Here is a 23,729-nt window from a genome sequence, read left to right on the forward strand (position 1 = left end):
ACCTCTCTCGAGGCTATCTCGGCTGCGGTCATGCAGCTTGCGATCTTATTCGCCATTGCATCCATGTAAGAATCCAGGGACCTCTGGGAGGGGTTATATAAAGCTTTGGGGGCCGGGGAGTGTCTTCCCATTTTAGCTGATTTACCCATTTTGGGTTTCTTGGCACCCTTTACCCATCCCCCCTGCCCCCCTCTGCTACCCTCACCCCCAGCTTTCCTTTCCCCCGTAGGCTGCACTTATGGAGCTGCAATGCAAACCGTATAGCGAGCTCAGATTCAGAATATTAAACAAACCAGGCCTAGGGTCTAATCCAAGTTGGATAATGCCCATTGATTACAGAGCTAAGAACAATAAAAAACTGTAAAACCAGAAAAACATGAAATATTTACAAAGGGAGAGGAAGACCCTTAGTCTCCTCGCAACCCTATGATAGAAAATGGTGGGGGGATAAAAAAGGCCTTGCAACCCCACCTAGAAAAAAGATGTTATACAGGTAGTATAATATATAAAACCTGACTGCTAAAAAGTAGAGACTTGGTTTAGCTTGTGGATATAACCCCTAAACAAAATGGTTAAAATTGATGTATTAGATTAAGCAAGCAAACAAACAACCATTACTCCATAGAAATTCCCAAAAAAGTCAATTTGCAAGACTGCCTCCAGAAACTGCCAATAGCATATTAACAGGCAGATATAAGTGTCCCCCAGGACCACAAGTCCACAAGTCCTTGGGGCAAAGCAAAATAGAGGCCCCCCTTTCTAGGAAGTCAATATATCCCTACGAGGGAGACCCAAAAAAACCCAATAAACTGCAAAATAGTAGTACAGAGCTGAGCTTGAGGACTAGAGCACTAAGAATGAACACTAAAAATAACACTAATATATCAAGCTCACTCCAGCCAGCCAGGCTCTCAAAAAAAAAAGTTATAGCTCAAAGCAAATGAGCTACAAATGTCCAGCAAATGTCCGCTTAAGGGCACATCATTACAACATCACAACGGGGTGGGAAAGATTTCTCGCTAATCCGCCTTGCTCAGTTTGTAAAAAAGTACATAGAGGAAAACAGTGTGCGCCTGATAACGCAGGTGAAGTAATTTCAAGAGCAACTTGCAAGTTCCAGGGCAGAGTGCGGCTGTGAGGTGGGGAATGCCCGACAGCTCAAGAAGCTACCAAAGTCCGACTCCCCCCCCCCACCCTCACAGTGACCCAGCTCCTACCGTGCACAGAAGTAAACCAAAGATAGAAGCGGGATAATTCGGCAAACAAACACTCCTCCGAAGGGAAAATAATGTTGCTGTCAGTGGCCGACCTCGGGGAGACAGTCTGAAGGATAAGTACCCGCAGCACATGAAGGACAAGAAGGACTCTGCGCGGACTCTGCGCGCTCCGCAATTGATAGCCCTTGAGAATGTCTAGCGGCTCCTTCAGGCTCCAGTTCTACCACAGTTCACCCCTTTCAGGGAGGCAAATTCAAAAACAAGCGTGTGAGCCCAGGACAAGAAGGACTCTGCGCGGACTCCTAATCTCAACACCTCAAGTTGCTTGTTGATCAGAATGTGTGATGAGAGTTTAACATCTATGGTATCGGTGGAGGGCATTATTTCTTGCCACTGTCCCGATAAAGAGTAAGTCTGATTTGTGGAACAGACCCTGATTCCCTTGCCCTTTCTTCAACTGCGGATCTTTGTCCTGTTGTAGTGGCGCACCCATGTCCTCTTCTGCGACCCCAGCCCTGCTTTTGTAGTTTGCCATCCTGGCAAAGAAGCCACATTCCTCTAAAATAAATAATTTTACTCCATGTGTGTCACTATCACAATTAGACACATCAGCCTCAGGGGAAGAAGAGGCTACCGCGGATGAGCTATGACCGAAGGGACATCAGTTAATGGCTTCCTTAGATTATTGAATCTCCTCGCAAAGGTGCAAATGTGACCGGATTCATAATTGTTCTTTTTGCGAATGAATTTGCAATGTTTTTGCTGTTTTATGTCCTCTTCAAATGCCAACAAACTGGAATCCATAATTTGCCAAATTTTATTTCACAGCTCATTTGTGATAATGTCCTTCAATGGCTACAATGCCACTTACTATGATGGATCTTTTGCTTTTGGCATATTTCCCCAACATAGTTAAGAATTTACCTTCTTATATGTTCCCAATACTGCAAATACCTTTGTTTTTTGGTAGGTGGCGAACACTTTTATTACCTCATCCTCAATTTTAGACTGAGCTCGGTACCAAGAGTCAAAGAAGATGGCTGCGATAACAGCATTTCTCAGGCTGCATGGAGTCCATGTCTACCCATATCTGGACGACTGGCTCTTGAGGAGTCACTGTCCTTAGAAAGCAACTTCACAAATGCATTTGTTACTTCAGCTTCTGTTTGAACTGAAATTGAGGATGTCTTCAATGACAGTCTCTCAGGACCTAATTTTCTTGGGTTTTTGATGGAACACAGATGGTGCCAAAGTCTTTCTAACAAACGACAGGATGAGGGGCATAATGCATACATGTTCCCCATTTCTGAACACCACCCACAGGTCAGCATGGTGGTTCCAGAGGCTTCTGTGCCTAATGGTATCCTGTGTATTAGCTATTCCTCTAGCAAGGTTAAAGATGAGACATACACGAATGACGCTCTGACAAAACTGGTTTCAGGCAACAGACACAGACTCCCAATTGCTTTGGATGTCCCCGGAGATGACACCTGACTGCTGCTGGTGGTCACACTTCGCCAACCGTTTGGCGGGGACTCCATTTATGGATCCATCTCCTCATATCACATTGACAGTGGATTCATATCTGCTCGGCAGTAGAGCTACACTAGATCACTTGGAGATTTGTTTGTTTTATTATTTAAAATGCGCACCAGACCCAAGGGTATCAGAGCGCAGCAGTTAAAAAAATATGCGAAGCTTAGTTACAGTGAATCATACGTTGAGATACATTACTTACAGAAGCAGGATATGCAGATATTTACAAGTATTACAAGTGTTTGATCTGTGGTTGTCCTCAGACAAGGAACATCACCTCAGCTACTTTGAACTGCTAGCGATATTTCTAGTCTTGAAGACTTTCCAGTCCAATATCGCCAACAAAATTGTTTGAATCAGGACAGACAACTCAGTTGCAATGTTTTACGTGAGCAAGCAACGGGGGACCAAATCTGTGCCCTTGGTGAACCTTTTCATTCAGATATGGGAATGGGTGGTGCAAAAGAGAATTTGACTGCAAGTGGGGTATATTCCTGGTCAGGACAACACAGCAGCCGATTCCTGCACTCGCCGGTCTACAGCAAACCACGAGTGCGAGTTAAACATTCACGTTCTCTCCTAGATATTTTCAGAGTGGAAGACCCCAAGGGTAAACCTGTTTGCAACACTATTCAACAGATCAGGTCACGAGCACAGTTCAACCTATCCGATGATATGTGCTTCATCCAGGCAGCACACAAACCCTCTACGCAGGCAAAGTACAGAAGCAAATGGCTCTGCTTCTGTCACTTTTGCTTAGACAAACAGGTTGATCCTCGTCAAGCTTCAGTGTATTGTGTCCTTTCTTTCATCTTGTATCTTGCTTCCACAGACATTCACATATACTCGTGCCGGACGTACCTGTTGGATAGTGCGGCATAACCCAACACTGATTCTTCTTCGTTCACTCTCACAAGCCTTGTGATAAAACATCATTTTGCTGTTCTTCTTCATCTCCCGTCAAACCTCCTTAGGTGAAATGGGACCTCAATGTGGTGTTGAACGCGCTCTACCATGAGCCGTTCATGCCCAATGGCAATGGTAGAGTTGAAATTGCTCACCTGGAAGGTGGCCTTTCTAGTTGCCATTACCTCAGCTAGAAGGATTGGTGCGCTACAGACTCTCTCCATTGAAGAATCTTTTATGTTGTTTCATAACGATTGTCGTGCTGCGCACACACCCACCTTTTCTTCCAAAAATAATTTCAGGGTTTTAAATAAATACTTCCAGCAATTTAAAAAATCACTGAAAACCTGGCTATTCAACCAATTCTAACAGACCCAGCTATCCCAACCTGACCCATCTATGCCATCATAGATGCTTTTATGAACTTATATTACCATGTACTGTACTTTTTGTCTTAATACCTACTTTTTAACTTTAAAGATTGTAATACCAAACTGTCTGCAACTACACCATGATACCTCAGGGTCTGGGCATGTAACAAATGTAATAAATAAATAAATAACATATTAACCAGTCTATCACCTTATCACCATACCAGTGTTTTTTCCAGACCCTGCGTCAGAGACAGACTGGGTCTTACACAACCTTGATGTTAGGAGAGCTCTCAAGTTCTATCTGGATAGGACAAAGGACTTTAGAACCTCTTCTCACCTTTTTGTGACATTCGGAAATACAAATGAGTGCAAGCCTTCAAGGCCTTGACTCCCCGCTGGATAGTCTCCTGTATTACACAGGCCTACACTGTACAGGGCCTGCAGGCCTCCAAGGGCATCCATGTACATTCACTGTGGGGTAAAGCAGCCTCATTCGGTTTACAAAAGTATGTTCTTTGGGAAACCATTGCTAAGGTGGCTACCTGGGCCTCCCCCTCGCCGTTCTGTAAACACTATTGCCTTAAACTCAGCTGACGCTCAGCTTAGTCAAGCGGTCCTCAGAAACCTCTTTAAGGGAGTTTTTCCATCAGTCCAGTTCTACACATCAATGTATGAATCTCATACTTGTAAGGATTAAAGGGGACAGAGGACGTAGGAGTGAAAGACAGTTACTCACAGTAGTGACTAATGTACTCCTAGTCCATAGTCCCTTTTCCTCCATACACCCGTCCTCCCTCCCCTCTAAAAAGTCCCCTAATATTGCTAAATATGCCTACCGATCTTGTCGATAGAAAAGGACTTTAGGACGATGCGCTTTGCAGTGCTCAGGAAGGCGGGGATAAAGCCACACATACTGGCTCCAGGAAAATAAGAAAAAGGACTATATTTTTTGGTGCTGTCAAACAGTTTTCCGGTCCTGTCACAAAGGACAGAATATCCCACAAGTATGGAGGAAATGGGACTATGGACTAGGAGTATGTTAGTCACTTTGGTGTGTACCTTTGTTTTTCTGATCATTCTGGTCATTTCCCACTCTACAACATTGGTAAAATATGCCTCTTTTAACTTGTGAGCTCAACAAGACCCCTAAAATGCAACTACTGTTCCTCTCTTCTTGGTGGCTTCCCTGCTCCCTCTCCTCTCTTCATCCTATTTAAAACAATGCTGTCCCTCTTCTTTTTAAACTCCTTTCCTTGCCTCACTACTACCGAACACTCATCACTCATCTGATCACCTTTCCTCTTCATTTTTACTACCTGGTGGCACAGATGGCACAACAATCACTCTGTCTCAGAGGCAGTTCAAGGGGTTTTATTGAATTTCCTGTGGGCCTTAGGGCAGTGCCTCCCTCCCTCCCTCTCTCATTTTGTATTGAAACTTCTTCTGTAGCCCAGGCGTCCCGACCCCCTGGTTAGTAGATACTGACAGCTGATCCCTACTGTCTAGTTCTATATTTGATTAGGGGTGATGACCTTAAGCTTAAAGGCCAAACACCTTGTCTCTCTAATCTCTCTTGGGGACTTCCAACTTTCCCTAGACTAACCAGCGATTAGTGTTCTACTGTGATTTGGGAATCATGTCTTACAAATACCCTGTTGGATTCGGGCCCCGTCTTGTACACTCACTCTCACCTCTCCAGTTCCTATTCTTTTCTCTTATCAACCCACTCACTTCTCCCACCAATCTTTTGCCCCTCTGATGTGTTTCACTCGTTTTAGGCCTCACCTCCACCCTTTCCTGCTAGTTCTCATTCCACCTTACCACTCCTCCCTTCTCCAAACTAGTACTTTCTCATTCACACTATTACTCCCTCCTCCACATTATACTCCTCCTTCACATACTACTCACTTCTCCACACAATAAACACACCCTCCTTTCACTCAGTTCCATTCACTTCAAAGTCACTCCTTGCATTAGTCTTTCTGACTACACTTGCCAGACAGACGTGCACACTCGGGTAGCAGTACCACTTTCACTCCCTAGCCAATACCTTGCCTTCATCAGAAATTGCTTCGGCTTCTTCCGCCCTCCTTCCTATTGGTCGCTTAGTCATCATCCACCTATGCCTCACTCGAATCACCCATTCTCCCTGCTTCCTGTTGCAGCCATAGATTCCCTCTGCTGATATTAATCTTCTTATCTTCTTTCCCTGGTGTGATGAATCCAATGGAATCATCACGGATTCCCCGGTGGGAACCTCCTCCCATGTGGCCCAGAGATGGCAGCCGCTATCTGACCCTGACCCTGGGGGTAGTTACAGGTGGGAGGATCACATGGGAGAAGACAATTACTGGAGAGATGTTCTGACTTCATTGGAGGAGTCAAATGTTCCCCCTTTCTCATGAGAAAAAGACCCCTTGAGCCCCAAGACCTTAATGGCCTATTGTCAGACCATGGCTCCTCCTCCCTCCCCCCATAGAGGAAGTCAAGTAACCTTTTCTCTACATCACCTAAGTCCCTACTTTCCATCGAAAAACACTTGCGACTCACACATACCACTTTTGTTCTTGATGTGCTTTTATGTAAAGTCCAGGAGAAAAAAACATGATCTCTAATCCTTATATGCCCTTTTGTGAAAACTGTGAGAGAAACCATCCAGGAGCTAAAAGCCCAAGGAAAGTTATGGACTTCAACTCTGATAAGCACTCAGGTACTGAGACGAGGAGGACGACAATGGAGTTTGTACAGAATGACAGGAGCTCAAAGTGCAATATGCAGAGCAGTTGATTTTGCCAAACCTGCAATGAGCAGGATATTTAAAAAGGGCAACAGCGCTATGGAGAAGGGAGCTGCAGCAAGCAGCGCAGAGTGAGATGTTGCCATCCACGCCAGGGCTCATGAACGCGAAGTGTCAGCAGAGCAGAGAAGGCCACTGGGATAGGAAGAGAAACACTGTGTGTGAGCAGGAAGGACCGTGGAGATACTGGGAGCAGTGCAAGAGCTCCTGGAGGTTCGGTTGCTCAGCGAGGTCACAGACTTCATGCCGGGCTGAGAAGCGGAGCTGGCGTGTGACCGTGGAGCTACGGAGGGAGCGTCTGCACGCTCCAACCTGGAAGGCATAAGAAGACACCATAATGCAGGGCTGCAGGCAACGTTGGGATGCTGTAAAAGGCTGGTGAGTCTGCCCAAAGCAGCTGGGCAACCCTGGGTCATTCCAACAGCCACACCACAAAGTGATTGAATGGTGCAAGATTGTTAATGCAGAAAATATACACTTTGTTTGAATGCAGTCAAGGCAAAGTACAGATTTAACACCCAATAAGACGATGTTTGATGCAGAAAATATACAAAGGCAAAGTTTGTTTGAATGCAGTCAGGGCAAAGTAAAAAGGCAAGATTCAATGAGAAGAATGTTTGTATGCCGACAAGACAAAGTATAAAGGTGAACCCCAAGACAATACAGAAGCATGAAATGCTGTTTGCGCAAGTTCATTTGAGTAAAAATATTACCAGAAAGAGGTATACCATGGAGCACATGGTATATGCTATTGTGGTATGAGAAGGAACTGTGTAATACATAAAGAGCCCTGGCAGGTGAGTATACAAGGCATTTGGAAACTGTATAAAGATTCCTGGCAATTGAGTATACCAGGTAATAGTAAGTACAGAAATATTGTTACAGTACATTTTGCTTGAACAGAACCTTTTGCTTGAACAGAACCTTTTGGCAGAACAATAACTTTGTGAGTCCAGTGAAGACACAAAGGAACTGTTAGCTGAAAAGACATTGTGTCATGCTGTTTAAGAATCCAGGGGTAGTGGACCATCCTCTGGATCCAAGGATCTCTACCTTGGAGGACATTTGTGTTAGTCATTTTTACACTTTAGGTATTTGCACACCTTTTTCTGACATCAAGTCAAAGCCATTTCCTTGCACCTTTTGTCGTTTGTTTAGAAGTGTGAGGGTCAGGATAGGCTGTTTTGGACACTAGGATGGCTTTCAGTTACTGGCCTCATGATGCAGGTAGATCCTTTGTTTTAGTTTCTAGGTAGGGAAGTTCCTCTTTAGAATAGGATTAGGGAGGCATTTTTCCCAGCCATTTTTATTTAATAAAAATGTATTTGATTAGGAACACAGCAACCGTATGTCGTTGCTCATTTCTAACCCCTCTCACTGGACAGTCAGGCCCTGTCTTACCCACCTAGGGTGGATTACAGAAATAAAAAGGCAGAAGCTGGTTAAGCTCCACCCATTTTCTATCTGCAGGTCCACTACAGAACAGCAATGGCACCCCGGGAATGCACAAGTTCATGTTCTAGGTCCTTATTCTCTATGTCCCACATTGAAGTTCTATGAGGGATGGAGGGTGGTTTCTTCTCTATTGTCTGTGGTGATTTATGGAGTTTGCTATTCCTTGCACCCACTTGCCAGCATTCCAAAGTAGCACTGGGTGGCCTCTCTACCTGCCACTGGAGGCCACAGCTTTGCTTTGTTGTTCGCTCTCTCTACATTGCTGATCCCACGGGCTTGCGGTGTTGGTGTGCTTGGGTGTTGCAGCTCCTCTTCTCTGTTCACTTCCCGCGTGTTGGGGGTCTGTCCTTTGCCCCCCAGGCGTGCCCGTGAGCCCCCAACCCAACAGAGCTCACACTCACACGTCCGTCAGGTTCGGGCTCCCCGGTCGCTCTATCGCTTCCGGGAACGCCCCGTTTATTTAAGCCGCACGTGGCGACGTGCAACGTCACGCCGCCGCGTGCGCAGCCCTTACGGGGCAACGCCACACTCCTCCTTTTTCAGGAGGACACACAATTACGTTATTAGTTAAACACAACATATCACACAACAAACAACTTGCCCATCCTGGACCCAGGCCCCTTTAATGTCAGCCACCCTCACCCTGGACGACTCTCCAACAGTCCCAGCACATACTCACTGAGGTAAGCGGGTTTCCCTCGCCCAGTCCTCTGGGGGTACCTCCCGCTCACCTCCGGCACCGGCAGTCCATCAACAGTAGCCTCCTGACACGGAGAGGCCGGGACACCGAGAGGGGGCCCATCTTCCTCAGGGATCTCGGCGACACCAGGGTCCAGAGGGGGTTCAGTTCTCGAGTCCCCCAGCTTCTTGAAGAAGCTGACGTTACGGGTGACAGCCGTTCGCCCATCGGAGGCCGTCACCATTGACCCCTTCACGGCGACCACATCCAGGGGCGATGGTTCATAAGGTAGGGACAACTTCCCGTGAGGATGGCGGTTCCGGATGAGCACCTCATCCTCGGGTTCCAGCCGCTGGGGCCGCAGGCCCCGGCGCACGTTCTCTTGGCTGATCCTGGCCAGTCGGTCGGCCTCAACCTGCTGGTCGTTGATAATCCCGGGTTCTCTCTCCTGTACTTCCGGCAGTAGACCCCAGGGGCATCGCCGGAACAGCACTTCCGCCGGGGCGACACCAGTGGACGCATGTGGGGTGGTGCGATACACTCTCAGGAATTGATACAATGCCCGTTGGAGGGGCTGGCCTTGTCCTTGCGCAATCTGAAATGTCTTGTTTAGTGTTCGCATCAGTCTTTCTGCATCGCCGTTGGCCCGAGGCCACAGCGGGGATATATTTCGATGTTGAACTCCACAGCTGGCCAGGAACTCTGAGAAGCGTTCGCTTTAAAATGGCGAGCCATTGTCCGAGCACAGCGTTAGGGGAAATCCGTGGGTTTCAAAGATCTTTTCCACGCCGACTACCACATGCTCGAATGCCACCGATTCCACAAACTCCACTTCGGGGTACCGGGAGTACTCGTCGACTATGGCCAGAAAATGGGTGCCCACGGACCTGGACCCAAAGTCCGCATGCACGACCTCCCAGGGCCTGGTCCCTCGAGGCATTGCTTCGATAGCCGGTTCCCTCTGCACCGGGGAGGCTGCCTGGGACCATACACAGGCTGCCACAAAGTCATCGACCCTTTTCTCCAGCTCCGGGAACCAGATCTTCATCCGCAGCCTCGCCTTCGTCTTGGCAGCACCCTGATGTCCGTGAAGGGCCAAAGCGATCACCTCACCCACTTTGGGGTGGGGGACCACTATGCGATCCCCCCGGAGCAGGAGCCCCGACTCCGAGAAAGACAGCTCATCTTTCACCTTCCACAGCTGTTCAAGGGCAGTCTTCGCCTCGTGGGTCCGCCCTGCGAGAGCTTCCAAGACGAGCTTCCAGGAACCGCTCTGCATCGACTGCTTCAGTATCTGGAAGCATCCATCCTCGGCCGCCGCAGCCTCCAGCTCCGACAGGGGCAGTGCATTTGGTGTTGCTCCCTCCACCACCATCCGGACATGGTCGTCCGCTTCTTCTGCGCAGGTGTCTCCCGCCACTCCCCGATGCACTCCGGGATGACGGGAAAGGAAGTCCGCTGCATTGTTGGCACCTGGCCGGTATACCAGCGTGACCCCGTACTCAAGCACCATAGTCACTGGGCGCCCCAGCACATAGAGGCGAAAATGTCGGCATCCCCACAAGACCGCCAGGGCCTCCCTCTCGATCTGGGAGTACCGCTGCTCCGTTTCCGAGAGCGCCTTGCTGGCGTACGCTACGGGCCGGAGGTTTCCATCCCGGTCCACCTGGGTCAGGACCGCCCCCAGGCCAAACGGACTGGCGTCGACCACGATCTACGAGGGTAGCGCCGGGTCGAAGAACGCCATGGTGTCTTCCGTTGTTAGGGCGCTCTTGATGTCCTCGAACGCCGACTGTTCCAGTGGACCCCAGTGCCAGGCAGTCTCTTTCTTGGTAAGAGCTCTGAGCGGCTCAGACCTCGAGGCCAGGTTTTGGATGAACCGACCACAGTAGGTCACCATGCCCAGAAAACTTCTCACTTCCGACACGGATTCCGGGGGCTGTGCACTCTTTATGTCCTGAACCTTCCGCGGGTCGGGTGACACCCCTCCCTCCTTGAACACGAACCCAAAGAATTCTATTGATGGGCGCAGGAATTCGCACTTGTCCCTATGGAGGGTGAGGCCCAATGACTGTAGTCTCTCGAAGGTTTTGGCCAGGCGCTTCAGGTGGATCACCTCCGTGTTGGCAAACACCAAAATGTCATCACTGATGTTGAGTACCCCTTCAAGATCAGCAAGTGCACCCCGGATAATGTTTTGAAACACTTCGGCAGCCAACGATACCCCAAAGCTCAACCTCTTGTACCTGTAGAGTCCCCGGTGGGTGGTGAATGTAGTAATGTACCGGGACTCCGGATGGAGGACAACTTGATGGTACCCTGCTCTGAGGTCGAGTTTGGAGAAGAATCTGGCCCCCTGTACCTCAGCAATTATGTCATCGATGGTCGGGGTCAGGTGTCGCTCCCTTTTTATGGCCTTGTTGGGTAGCCTCATGTCCACACAGATGCGAACGGAGTCCGGCTGCTTTGGTTTCCTGGCCACGACAATGGGGGACACCCATGGTGTTGGGCCTTCCACTTTCTCGATGATGTCCAAGGCCACCAGGTTGTCCAGTTCTTTGTCAACTTGCTCCCTCAGATGAAAAGGAACTCTCCGGTGTTTCAGGGCAATTGGTTGTACTGAGTCGTCAATGTGTAGCCGGACTGGATCACCGGTCATTCTCCCAATGCCGTTGAACAGGGCTGCGTACTTGTCCAGTAGATCGTTGATATCTTCCAGGTATACTGAGTACGCAAAACTCACTATCCCGAGTGCCTCCGCAGCCGCACAGCTCAGCAGGGTGTTGTTGCTTATGGGGGTCACATAGAACCGGGCTCTGATCTTCGAGCCTTCATGCTCCACCTTCGCCAAAAACGCTCCGTCCAGCAGTATGGGCTCGAGTCCACCGAAGGCGAAGATGCGAGCTCTTGGCACAGCCAGGTTCGGTAATGGGTCAAGAGCGTCATAATGTCCCCTCGCCATAACATTGACCGATGCCCCTGTGTCCACCAGCACGGGAACAGGCGAGTGGTTCACCTCCACCACGCACCTTGGCTGTCTCCTGCTTTTGCCTTTCAGGATCCCCATGCTTGAGACGAAGAAGATGTTTTCCTCCTCCTCTACTTCAGCCTCCTCTGCCTGAGCCTCCTCTTCCGCTTGATCCACTTGGGCCACATTGGATGGCCGGGTTTGGCGCGGAGTCCAGATTCGGGCAGGACCTCTGGGTACCATGACAGGTAGAGCCGACTTACACACTCTTGAGAAGTGATCCGGCAGTCCACATCGGCCACATGTTCTTCCTGCGGCTGGGCACTCTGTGGGGTGGGGGAGGTCATAGCCACATTTCTGACATGACTCCCCCGATCTTCCTGCCCTGTCTCGGGGGGCTCCACCAGGCCTTCTTGTTCCTCTGCCGCCCTGCCACACAGCGCACACCTCTTCGGCCTTGATCGAGCGTGAACCCGCTTCCATCTTGTTTGCCCGTGCCTCAGCCACTTTGTGACATCGACCCAGTTCTAGTATAAGGACCTGTCTCCTCAGTTTGCCGGAGGAGCATGCTTGGATCAGCATTGTCCGTATCATGTCCTCCGCCTCCACCCGCGCGCACCCTTGGGAAAGGCGGCGTAGGCGGCCGTAAAACGTGTCCAGGGTCTCATCATCCTTCTGCTTGGCCGACAGCATCACGAATCTCTCAAAGTCCACGTTGGCAAGTGGAAGGAAGTGTGCGAGGAGAGCCGCTTTCGCCTCACCATAGGTCTGGTCCACCGGAGTCAGCGACTCGAAGATCTCCTGAACCGCGGCTCCCGCCGAGTACAGCATGGTGGCTACCATGCTGTCAGTGACATCCACTCGAGCAGCCCTGAAGTACATGTCCAGGCGGGCCACCCACCTCTTCCATCGGGGCCCCACACTGGACGGGGGGCCCGTAGGGTCGAATTCTGGTATCGGTTGCAGGGCCGCCTGGGCTCTAGCTTGAGCCATAATGGGGGGCCCTTGTGGAGCGACAGGCTGTTCCCCTAGTGATGCCTGTGGTGCAGGCCCCTGATTCCCCGGTGGCAGCGGTTGCAGAGCTGCAGGCTGGGCCGCCTGACCTTCGTCCTGAGATTCTTCCCCAGGATCCGCGGTGTCACCGTCCTGGTCGCTGTCGGACATGGGACTGAGCGCACAGGCACCCCACTACCAGACCTGGGGCCGCAACTCGGATTCCCACCATCACCATGCGGAAGGATGCACCCCTGTGCCACACCCAGCCTGGTGCAAACACGCGAAGAACTTCCAAAACGGCCACCACCTCGTGATAATGAAGAGGATCAAAAAGAGTGTCCTGATGATGAAGGGGTGAGGAAGTGCCTTGTTGCCACCTTGCAGCAAAGCACTGCCGTATAGAAGTCCCAAAAATTGAGCCACGTGGATGAACTAGACTAAGCAGGCCCTACCATATTAGTCCTTATCCTGGCTTACACTCGACGTAACAGTCCCAAAATCTGATGACAACACACAAATTGGGTATGGGCGTGCAGGTCATGCACTCAGCAACCACAAAATCCAAAAACTAGACCCGGATCACCTTCTCGGTCCGAACCGGAGCTCCGAGAAGTTCTGCGGCCTCGTATGCAAAATGGCCACCAGCCGCGTGTGCGGTCCGCAGCCACGGCATGAAACGAAACGTCCGTGAACGTTCCGATGGTTTGAAAAAATTCCGGACGCCTTTCACCGCCGGGCCCGGGCATCCGACATCACTCGTCGCCACTGTTGGGGGTCTGTCCTTTGCCCCCCAGGCGTGCCCCTGAACCCCCAACCCAACAGAGCTCACACTCACACGTCCGTCAGGTTCGGGCTCCCCGGTCGCTCTATTGCTTCCGGGAACGCCCCGTTTATTTAAGCCGCACGCGGCGACGTGCAACGTCACGCCGCCGCGTGCGCAGCCCTTACGGGGCAACGCCACACTGCGGCTGCTCACTGATGTGGGTTGATGTATGCTGTATTTCATCTTTGTAGGGAGCGCTGGACTAGGATTCACCTTCTGCTGCTTCTATTTTGTTGCTTGGTCGAGGATGTGTCTCTCAAAGGAAAAGAGGGGCACTGGCAAGCATCTTGTAATGGAGGCATGACTTCAGTTATAGATTGACTGCACAGAAACATGTTTGCATGGGAGGGGCGGGAATTGGGCAGCCTCTCAACTGCCACGGCCCACCTCAGTGGTAGGACTGGCTCTGGATCTCTCCTTGGTAGGCGTCCCGCACCCGGCTGAGTGCAAGAGGTTCCCAACCCCTCCTGAAAAGGCCAGCTTGATGCCCATGTCACACTGGTCTTAACGTGCCTTTGTGCACTTGTTCCTATATGCCTCCACCCTTTTCTTTCCTTCTGTGCTTCCCAAGGACATTAATTCATTAAAATGCCTAGGGTAAGGGAACTGGCACAGGAAGTGATGTTTTTGCACTAGAGTGGGATGCTCCAGCTTCCCAGTCATTGCTGCATGACTGTGGAACAATCTGCATCCCCACCAACATGCTAAGACTTTGTGCTGGCCTTTAATAAAACAACTGAATACTAGCATTTTCCATTGACTCTGTGCTGGTCTCATTTTTAACAGTTGAAGTTTATTCTTGCCAATAACCATGTGCCCGATTCGTACTGCTGCAACTAACTACCTCCCTTTCTTCACCCCTCTCTCCCTCTGCCGGTGCTTAATTAACGCCTTGATGCCTGAAGGTTTTGCGCGCCCTACAAATGACACCATAAATAAATACAAAAATATGTCCTTGAACTCTTATTGACATCACAGGAAGTGATGCCACATGCTTTTTGGCGACAGATATGCCAAGTGCAGCCTCCAATTACTTAGTGAGAGATGGTGCTTCATCACTACTAATGTCCCATATCCCTGGCATGGTCTCCATATGTAAGGGCCCACTGTCCTATGCAAAGTGGATCCTCACATGCCTCAGAAATTCCATCTTGTGCCTCCTATGCTTGGCAAAGTCACTGTTTGCAATTTACAGTGTTGCATGTCTACTTAATGTCATTGTATTCCAAGTTCAGCCTCAAAGTTCGTCGACATACCATCTAATGTCTCATGTCCCTTGTATAGTCACCATATGTATGGTATAAACTCACATGTGCATGTGCTGCCATCATATGACAATCACAGACTCTAATGTCTTAGAAATGCCACTGAATGACAGCTAATGTCTAGTATAGCCATCATATGTAAGGCAGAACCTCACATGTTGTCACAGACCGTTCACGAATCACTCCCAGTCCCAGATGTGATGAGTCCTTTGGGTGTCTCTCTTTCCCTTATCTAGTCTTGAAACTCATGCATTGCCCAGGCGTCCCTGGTTAGTAGATCCAGAAGATGGACCCCTACTTTCTAGTTCCATCTTCTGCTAAAGATGAAGACTTAATGGCTGAACATCTTATCTCATTAGGATTTCCCAAGGGACTTTCTAACTCTCCGGACACTATACAGCAGTTAGTGTTCCAACTGGAATCTGGTTGGTGCCTTTCAAATACCCTGTTTAATTCAGGCCCGTCTAACACACTCCATTTTTCCTCTTCCTTTCCTACTTTTTAGGGCTTCTCCACTCCGTCTTACTCCTCGCACCAATCTTCTGTCCCTTCGATATTCATAATTCTCATATGTCCTACCTCCACACTTTGATGTTACTTCTTCCTCCACACTAGTACTCCCTTCTCCAAACTTAAACTCCTCCCTCCCAACTATTGTTCCTTCCTTTGCACTATTACTTGCTTCTCCATGCTACAACTACTCCCTCCTTCACGCTACTTCTCCCTTCTCCACACAACGGCCGCACCCTCCAAACTACTTGTAAACCCTTCTTCCACCCAGTAATCATCCTTCTTGCGATAACTCCTTATACTATCTTGCCTATGCACTTAGCACACAAACATGAACACTTGCACTACAGTACCATTTCCACTGTCTAGCCAATACCTCACCTGCTCCACAAATCGCCTCCACAGTTCACCTCTATTTTCTCTCCTTGTGGCCTCTTGGCCTTCCTCCACTTCTGAACTCATCTGAATAAACCCTCACTTCCTGTCTGGTCAAGCTTAAAATCTTCTCCCCCTTCTGTGATTGATCCCCTTGCCATTCTGTCCCATTTTCCCCACACAGGGAGTGTCTGAGAACTGATAAGTCATAGGTAGCAGCCTAAGCCCTGCCCACTTTTTCATGCAGGTCCATTACCTAGTGGAAATGGTGGCTTGGGAAGGCAAGAGTTTGTGTTCATGTTCTGGGTTCTGGTTCTGGGTCTCTCTGAAGTAGGTTCTCTGGGGTAGGTTGGGTATTGCTCCCTTTTCTGTCCGTAGTTGTCTTTGGCTTCTTTGCACCGGTGTGGCAGAGACCTTCGGTAGCCATGCAAAGTTTCTCTTGCTACAGTGCATGTCTACAGTTCCTCGTCTGAAAGCATGTTGCGGCTTGTCTTTGGAGATCGTTTTCTCTGTGTGACTTTCACTCACAGATGTGTGGCATTGGATCTGGTCTCCCACTTGACTGGGTTTTCTTTGTTTATCGACTAGATAATGATAAAGGTCTACGAAAAACAGATACACTGGAAATGATCTAATATTGAAGGAAAGCATGAGCAAAAGGTGATCTGCACAGAAACATACGCACACTAGTTGATAAGACAGGAGTTGGGGTCCTCTCAAGTGATTCTGCCCTTGGGACTAACCCACTGGTTCTCTGTGTATCTCCCGACCCAGCTAAGAGGGGTTCACGTCCCATCTTGATATGGCCAGGTTACAGTCCTTGTTACACAGTGCAGGACCAATTGCCCCCGTGATGACGTGCAACACTAGTTAATACCGCAGCAAAATATTTGGTTTTTATATAGCATGTTAAGCCTGTTCCTGTCACTTCTGAGCACTACAATACCAGATGTTCGTATTACAAAGTTAAATTGCACGCCATGTTTTGACTTGCAGACTGGAACAATACCAGAGGATAGCGCTTACATTGTTGATGTATCCATCTTGACAAAATGTATAGTACAGTCGTCAGAAGTAAGGTACAGCAACAGCACCACATATCCTGTTGCTTATGTACCATCATTACCCAAGCAAAACCTCAAATTTCTCACACTAATATGTTAGCAAATTTGCATGCCCTGGGCAATTTCTTTCCTAATATATGGATATGTTTAGGTTGCCAGTGAATGCGTACTTCAGTTTATGATTCATCCCATGCTTTAATGTTTGTTACAGGGAGCTGTGATCTACTACTTGCAGTACTATCTAAATGCAATGGCTCAGCAATTGCCCTGAGTTGGTGTCGGTCATAATGAAAATATGAGAGAAAAATCAACCTCTAAATGTTCATCACATGGGGGCGTGGCTAAGCGCCGGGGAAAGATGGCCGATTAGAGGTGCAGCTCTGCCTCATATAATATTTATAATGCGTTAGGTCTTATTATTTTTGAAATAATTATTGAATCAAGTACACATCGCGTCGCCATCACCTCGAGAGGGCTCGCTGCGTTTCCAGCTCGGCTCCGACGCAGAGAACTGCTCTTTCTGTGGCGGGCCGCTCTCACAGGACATGTTCCGAGAGCTCCTCTGAACGTGCGCCGCCCCTCGTGTGGAGAGGTGCGGAGTCGCGCATTAAGCGACGCGCCGGCGCGGGCCTGGAATTCGGGTTCCCCCACACCAACTCGCCACCTACTGGACAAAAGAAAAAAAAGGAAAAGTTAGGAAATAATGAACGAACAAACATTTTAACTGCAAATACAGAAATAAAGAAATACAGAAGAAAGAAGATTTCTAACAAGTATTAAAGGTGAGAGAAAAGTGATAGGGGGCTGCAAAAAGGGAATGGTGATATAAGCTTTCAAGACCGTCAGCAGATAGGAAGACAAGAGAAAGGAAAAAGTGGAAAAATAATACAGACATACGACTGAAATTAGAGCACTCTGCATTATATTTTGAATTCCTTTTGCATAATCACTCCTTCTCCTTTAAATATTATAACAATTGGCACGTCTTGTTGCCAGAACATTTTTTTCTACTGAATATACAGATTGGACTATTAACACCCAACCTGTACACCTCCTCCGCTCTTCTGGCTTGCTCCTCTCATTATTATAGTCCGCTATGGAAAACTGTGTTTGGATTACTATAGGATAGTGCAAATTCCTACAGGATCTCTTCATACTTTTAAGCTTCCGTAGTGTATGCCTTATTATTCTCAGTTTTTTCCAGTTTGGTCTCTTTCTCTAAGAGTAAAACTGGAAGAATAATATGGATGTAATAATTGTATACTACGTGACATTATAGAAAATAACTACAAAGAGCTAAACGCCTTAACAACAAACATCAATCAACAATTGTTTAACTATGGCTTCCAACAAAGCTAACCAAAAAATGTTTCCCTCTACTAAAGATGCCTCCTCCTCTTCAACAAATCTTAAAAGGCCTAAAAGTGACTCACCACCTCCACTAGGTATCTCAGATCCTGCTATTGAAGCCATTTTTGCAGAAATTAAGGCTCTTAAATCCTTCATAGAAACCACAAACACTAAACTACAGCAATTAGATGAAAGGTGGATGGGAATCAACAACAGAGTGGTGGATGAGGTGGAGAAAAGAGTTGGCGATCTTGAAGACATATCCCCTAAGGTTGCGTAATTAGAAAAATCTATTAAAGAACTTCAAAAACATAATGAAGATTTGGAAAATCGCAGAGGGCGCAATAACCTACGCATTTCAGGCTTACCAGAGGGAGTTGAAGGATCCAACCCAATTGTCTTCCTACAAAAATTCTTACCAGCCATCCTACATTTGCCCTTGGAAACTGCATTTTATATACAACGGGCCCATAGAATTGGACAACCTCTTGTCTCTTCCACTTCTCATCCGATGCCAGCGACACTTATATTTTACCTTTTGGAATTCTCTCAACTACAACTTATTATCTCTACAGCAAAACAACGTAAATCTCTCATTTGGCATTGCAGCAAGTTATTTATTTCACAGGATGAAAAGTTTTTCTATCATTCCGTCCTGCTCTAAAACAACTAAATATCTGCTATGGTTTATTCCACCCATGCTCCTTTAAAGTAACACATGAGGGGCGTACAGCAGTTTTTGATGATCCAGCAGATTTGAAGTCCTTCATACAAACCATTAAAAATGACGGTATGGACACCTCCTCTCCTGTATTGGCCTCAACATCATTTACTACTTAAAACCCAGCCTTCTCAACTTATATTTTCTTTTTATTATTTACCTAATGCAGTCATTATCCAGTTACATTAATTAAGCGGGCGGGCGCTCTTTTGGTGTCCCTCTTCCACTGATGGTCGCTCTTTTCCTTTTGGCGACCCAGTTGGCGTTACCTTGCCCCTGCATATCTTTCTTCCCTGATCTTTCTCCTATGTCCTGTTTGATCTCTAAAACCACTTGTATCACATTGTCCGAATCCCCTCAATGTTGGATCAGACACCTTCCTCCCCTATCTAACCCCCAATGTTCTATCCTCATGTACAACTATTTGGGTATATATGATTTAAACCACATGACTAAAGATATGTTTCTATTATCGCACTACAGCTATAGCTTGCATGTTTATCAATATGTTTCTGATTAAATGACCTTTAAGTGCATAACATGAAACATCAAAGGATGTAAAAATCCCATCAAAAGATGTAAAGTTATATCTCATTTGAACAAATTTAAACCAACAGTGGCTTGCCTACAAGAAACACATTTAGCCTACAAAGAGCAATGAAACTTAAGTCTCTCTGGGTCAAGGAAGTTATCTCCAGTCCTGCTATTTCCAAGAAAAATGGAGTTGCTATATTAATTAGCAAAAAACAACCCTTCAAAATTCTTGCCCGAGACGCTGACATCAATGGTAGATGGGTTTGGGTAAAGCTTTTAATTGCTTCCACACAAGTATACATTTTAAACGTCTATGGGCCCACACTACCAGATCCCCCCCCCCCTTTGGACTGCTATAAAACAAATGATACTTAAAAATAACTTTACCAATTTGATTATGTGCAGCGATGTCAATCAAGTCCTAGATCCTTTTTTAGACCGTAAATCCAGCTGCATGTTTAAACCGAATAAAACGCATAAAAACGCATACATCCTTTAACTGCCTAGCAGAGATGGGATTAATTGACACATGGAGGTTATCTCATCCCACACAATTGGATTATACCTTCCATTGCCCTCCACAGAATACATTATCACGCCTTGACTATATTTTTGCAACTAAAATCATCTCTGGATCCATTTTTGATTCTAAAATCTCTAATATCATCATATCAGACCACACACCGGTTATCACATCTTTTTGCCTCACAGAAGTGAACAAAGTTGCTACCAGATGGAAACTTAACAACTTCCTATTAAATGATTCATAGTTTATTCAATCCGTTCAAGCTTTCATTCAGCAATATTTCAATAACAATCAAGACTGTGATACCTCTGTTGTTAACAATTGGGACGCATTCAAAGCAGCATTAAGAGGTCACATAAAGGCCCTTTCAGGTTTGAATAAAAAACTCAGGAAAAATCACCTAGATGACCTTTATTCTAAACTCACACTGGCATAGCAGCGCTACTATGTTGACACTAATTCAACAAACTTACGACAAGTAATTAAAATACACTTTGAAATCAATAAAGACATTACAGAGCTTGCAGCGGGAACCATACTCAAATACAAAACAAAGATATGTCAAATGTCTAATAAAGCAGGCAAAATGCTTCCTTCTTATTTAAAAACCAAAAAAGAAAAAACACAGATTTCTCACATCAAAGTCACTCAAGGCATATCTCATCATCGTTCTGATGAAATACTTGAATGCTTTAGAAAATGTTATACTGATCTCAATACTCCAGAAAGTTATTCCCTAATATAATATAGATACCTTTCTGAATAATATTAGTCGCACCTCATATCCAAGATTAGACCTGTCTCAACTAGAAAACGAGATTACCTCCTTAGAAATCACTAAAGCTATCCATAGCCTTGGTAAAGGCAAGGCACCTGGCCCCGATGGACTATCCACCAAATTCTACACCAATGTATCTCAAGTATTAATCCCAAAATTTAAAACACTTTTTTCATACTTTATATAACAAAAATCTTCCTGGGGTTCCTTCTCAGAAGCTTTACTTATCATCTTCCCCAAACCTGATAAAGACCCTACCCTTCCCAGTAATTATCGACCCATTTCCCTTATCAACATAGAAAGCAACATTTTTGCTGAGATACTAGCCAAAAGAATTGAATCCTTACTCCCAAATCTGGTCAAAGCAGATCAAACTGGGTATGTAAAAGGAAGTAACATATCTTCTAATGCCAGACTTCTACTTAATGCTATTAACCCAGCAGCCAAAGATACAAAAAAGACAATCAAGGATACTCTGACATTGCATTAGACGCAGAGAAAGCTTTTGATCGTGTTGATTGAAATTTTATGTTCCACACCCTACGCTGGCACGGTGGTGGTGAAAAATGTATCTCTCTTGTTAAACTCCTCTATTCAGCCCCCAAATCCGCTATCTACTTAAATGGTCAAACATCCTCATTCTTTCCCTTGCTCAGAGGCACGCGGCAGGGCTGCCCCTTTTCTCCATTGCTTTATATCCTCTCACTTGAACCGCTACTAGAACTAATAAGATCTAATAAGAATATCCCGGGAATTCAATTAGGTACCTCAATTACTAAAATAGCTGCATAGCTGAAAATATTCTTATCTTAATCAAAAATCCCAAACTTCATATTCCTAATCTCTTGGATGCTCTATCTCAGTTTGGTCATGTATCAGTATACAAACTTAATAGACAGAAATCAGAAATTATGACCTTAAATCCATACTGTCTCAAGCATGACATTGACACTTTTGATCTTAAATGGTGCAGTGGTTCCATCAAATATTTCGGACTTCGTTTTGCCCCCACAATCCAAGAAACCATCAAGCCCAACACTAAAACATTACTGGATACTCTTAAGGACCTCACATCCAAATTGTCTCCCCTCTACCTTTCCTGGTGGTGGCGTTTAGATACAATTAAAATGATGCTAACTCCCATAGTTTTATATTATCTTCAGCTTCTCTCCGTTCCATTATCCCTTTCCTTTTTTCAAATCTATTTATTCCATACTACTAAATTTTCTTTGGGGAGCAGGAAAAAGTAAAAGAATTGTGCTAACTAAACGTAAAGCACCCTATGAATTGGCAGGAGTTAGATTCCCTGAAGTTATACCACTCTGCATTTCTAATAAAACAATCTCGTCATTGGTACACAGATCCAGAATTTGTTGACACCCCGACATGGTGTACATTAGAAAAACACACAGTTCATCCACACAACATTACTGATTATATTTACATTTTTAAACATACCTCAAAAGACATCTTGGAACCTATTAAAGCATCCGTGTTAGCCCTACAAACATATCTCTTCCCCCATACTAAAACTCCTAATAAGTATCTTTCCCTGTTACTATGGCATAATAAGAATATAGTAATAAACAAAAAGACCCTCAATCGTAAAATATGGATTAATAAAGGAATTAGATTCATCCAACATATTATAGACAGTCCTTCTATTCTCCCCTTTCAGCAATTCTCTACTATATTTTCCATACCCAAGACAGATTTCCAGTTTTACAATAAATTAATCAACTCTTGTCTTGACGCACTCGGTCACTTTTCTTATGAGTCTCTGACTCCAGACGCCCTCAGATTATTGCATCTTACCATGACTGGCGAGGTTAGAGCCTCAAAATTATATATCTTGCTCACCTCAACATTCTTTGTTTGCCCAATCCGTCTGAAATGGGAACTTGACTTGAGTTATATGTTTGAAGATCACATATGGCTCCGACTGTTTTCTAAAACTAAACAATTATCGGTGTCTGCAAATATTACACAACACTATTACTTCTTTATTCATAGAGCATTCATTACTCTGGCTAAATTAGCTAAAGCTAACCCGAATTATAATGCTAAATGTTAGTCATGTCGACTTTCTCCCGCCACATATATGCATATGTTCTTTGAGTGTTCATTTATTGTCAAATTTTGGCATAATATCTGGAAGCTTATTAAGAGTATCTTCTATGTAGATGTTCAGTTCTCTTCTGTGAATATATTTTTAGGAAGCCTGGCTATTACAACATACATTCCACCTGACTCAGCCAGATTATATGATTTATTTATTTGCATAGCCTTAAAATGCATAACGGCTAACTGGAAAGACTTCAGCTTGCTTTCTACTAAAGTATGGTGGAATACTATTTGTCACACTCATAAATTAGAAATGTGCATGGCTAACAATCAAAGTACAATTCCTAAATACAATGCTAAATGGTACTATTTCACCTGTTATCTTAACTGTTTCAATGCAACTGCTCATGGCTCATGAACATATTTCCTCACATATACTGCATTATCCTGATGACTATACGTGTATTCATATACTTGTTATATGCTATTACTAAAATGAATAGATCAGTTTTATGAAAGAATTTGATACCCATTCTCCCCCTCATCCTTTTCCCACCTGTTTCCTGTATGTCTCCTGTATGTCTCCTAGTACGTTTCCCTATATTCATATTCTTATCTCCATATCAGTTACTCTTTGCAGACTTGCTTTATAATTCTCCATGTTGAATCAGTTCTATATATAACTTCTAATCCACCCTTGTTTAAATTGGTACAATTAGTTAAATCAGACCAATGCATGCCTTGAATAGAAATCACAATCCAGTTTAAGATCATTTACCCTGTTCATTCTT

General features: G+C 46.0%; 1 protein-coding gene across 3 annotated transcripts in view; it reads left to right on the forward strand.

The window, feature by feature from the left end:
• CFAP46 (cilia and flagella associated protein 46) overlaps nucleotides 1-23,729 on the forward strand; it is a 2,698,259-nt gene that overhangs the window by 1,508,559 nt on the left and 1,165,971 nt on the right. The window lies entirely within an intron of this gene.

Source organism: Ambystoma mexicanum, chromosome 8, assembly GCF_040938575.1.
Source record: "Ambystoma mexicanum isolate Mex_15411 chromosome 8, UKY_AmexF1_1, whole genome shotgun sequence".
Lineage (NCBI taxonomy): Eukaryota > Metazoa > Chordata > Amphibia > Caudata > Ambystomatidae > Ambystoma > Ambystoma mexicanum.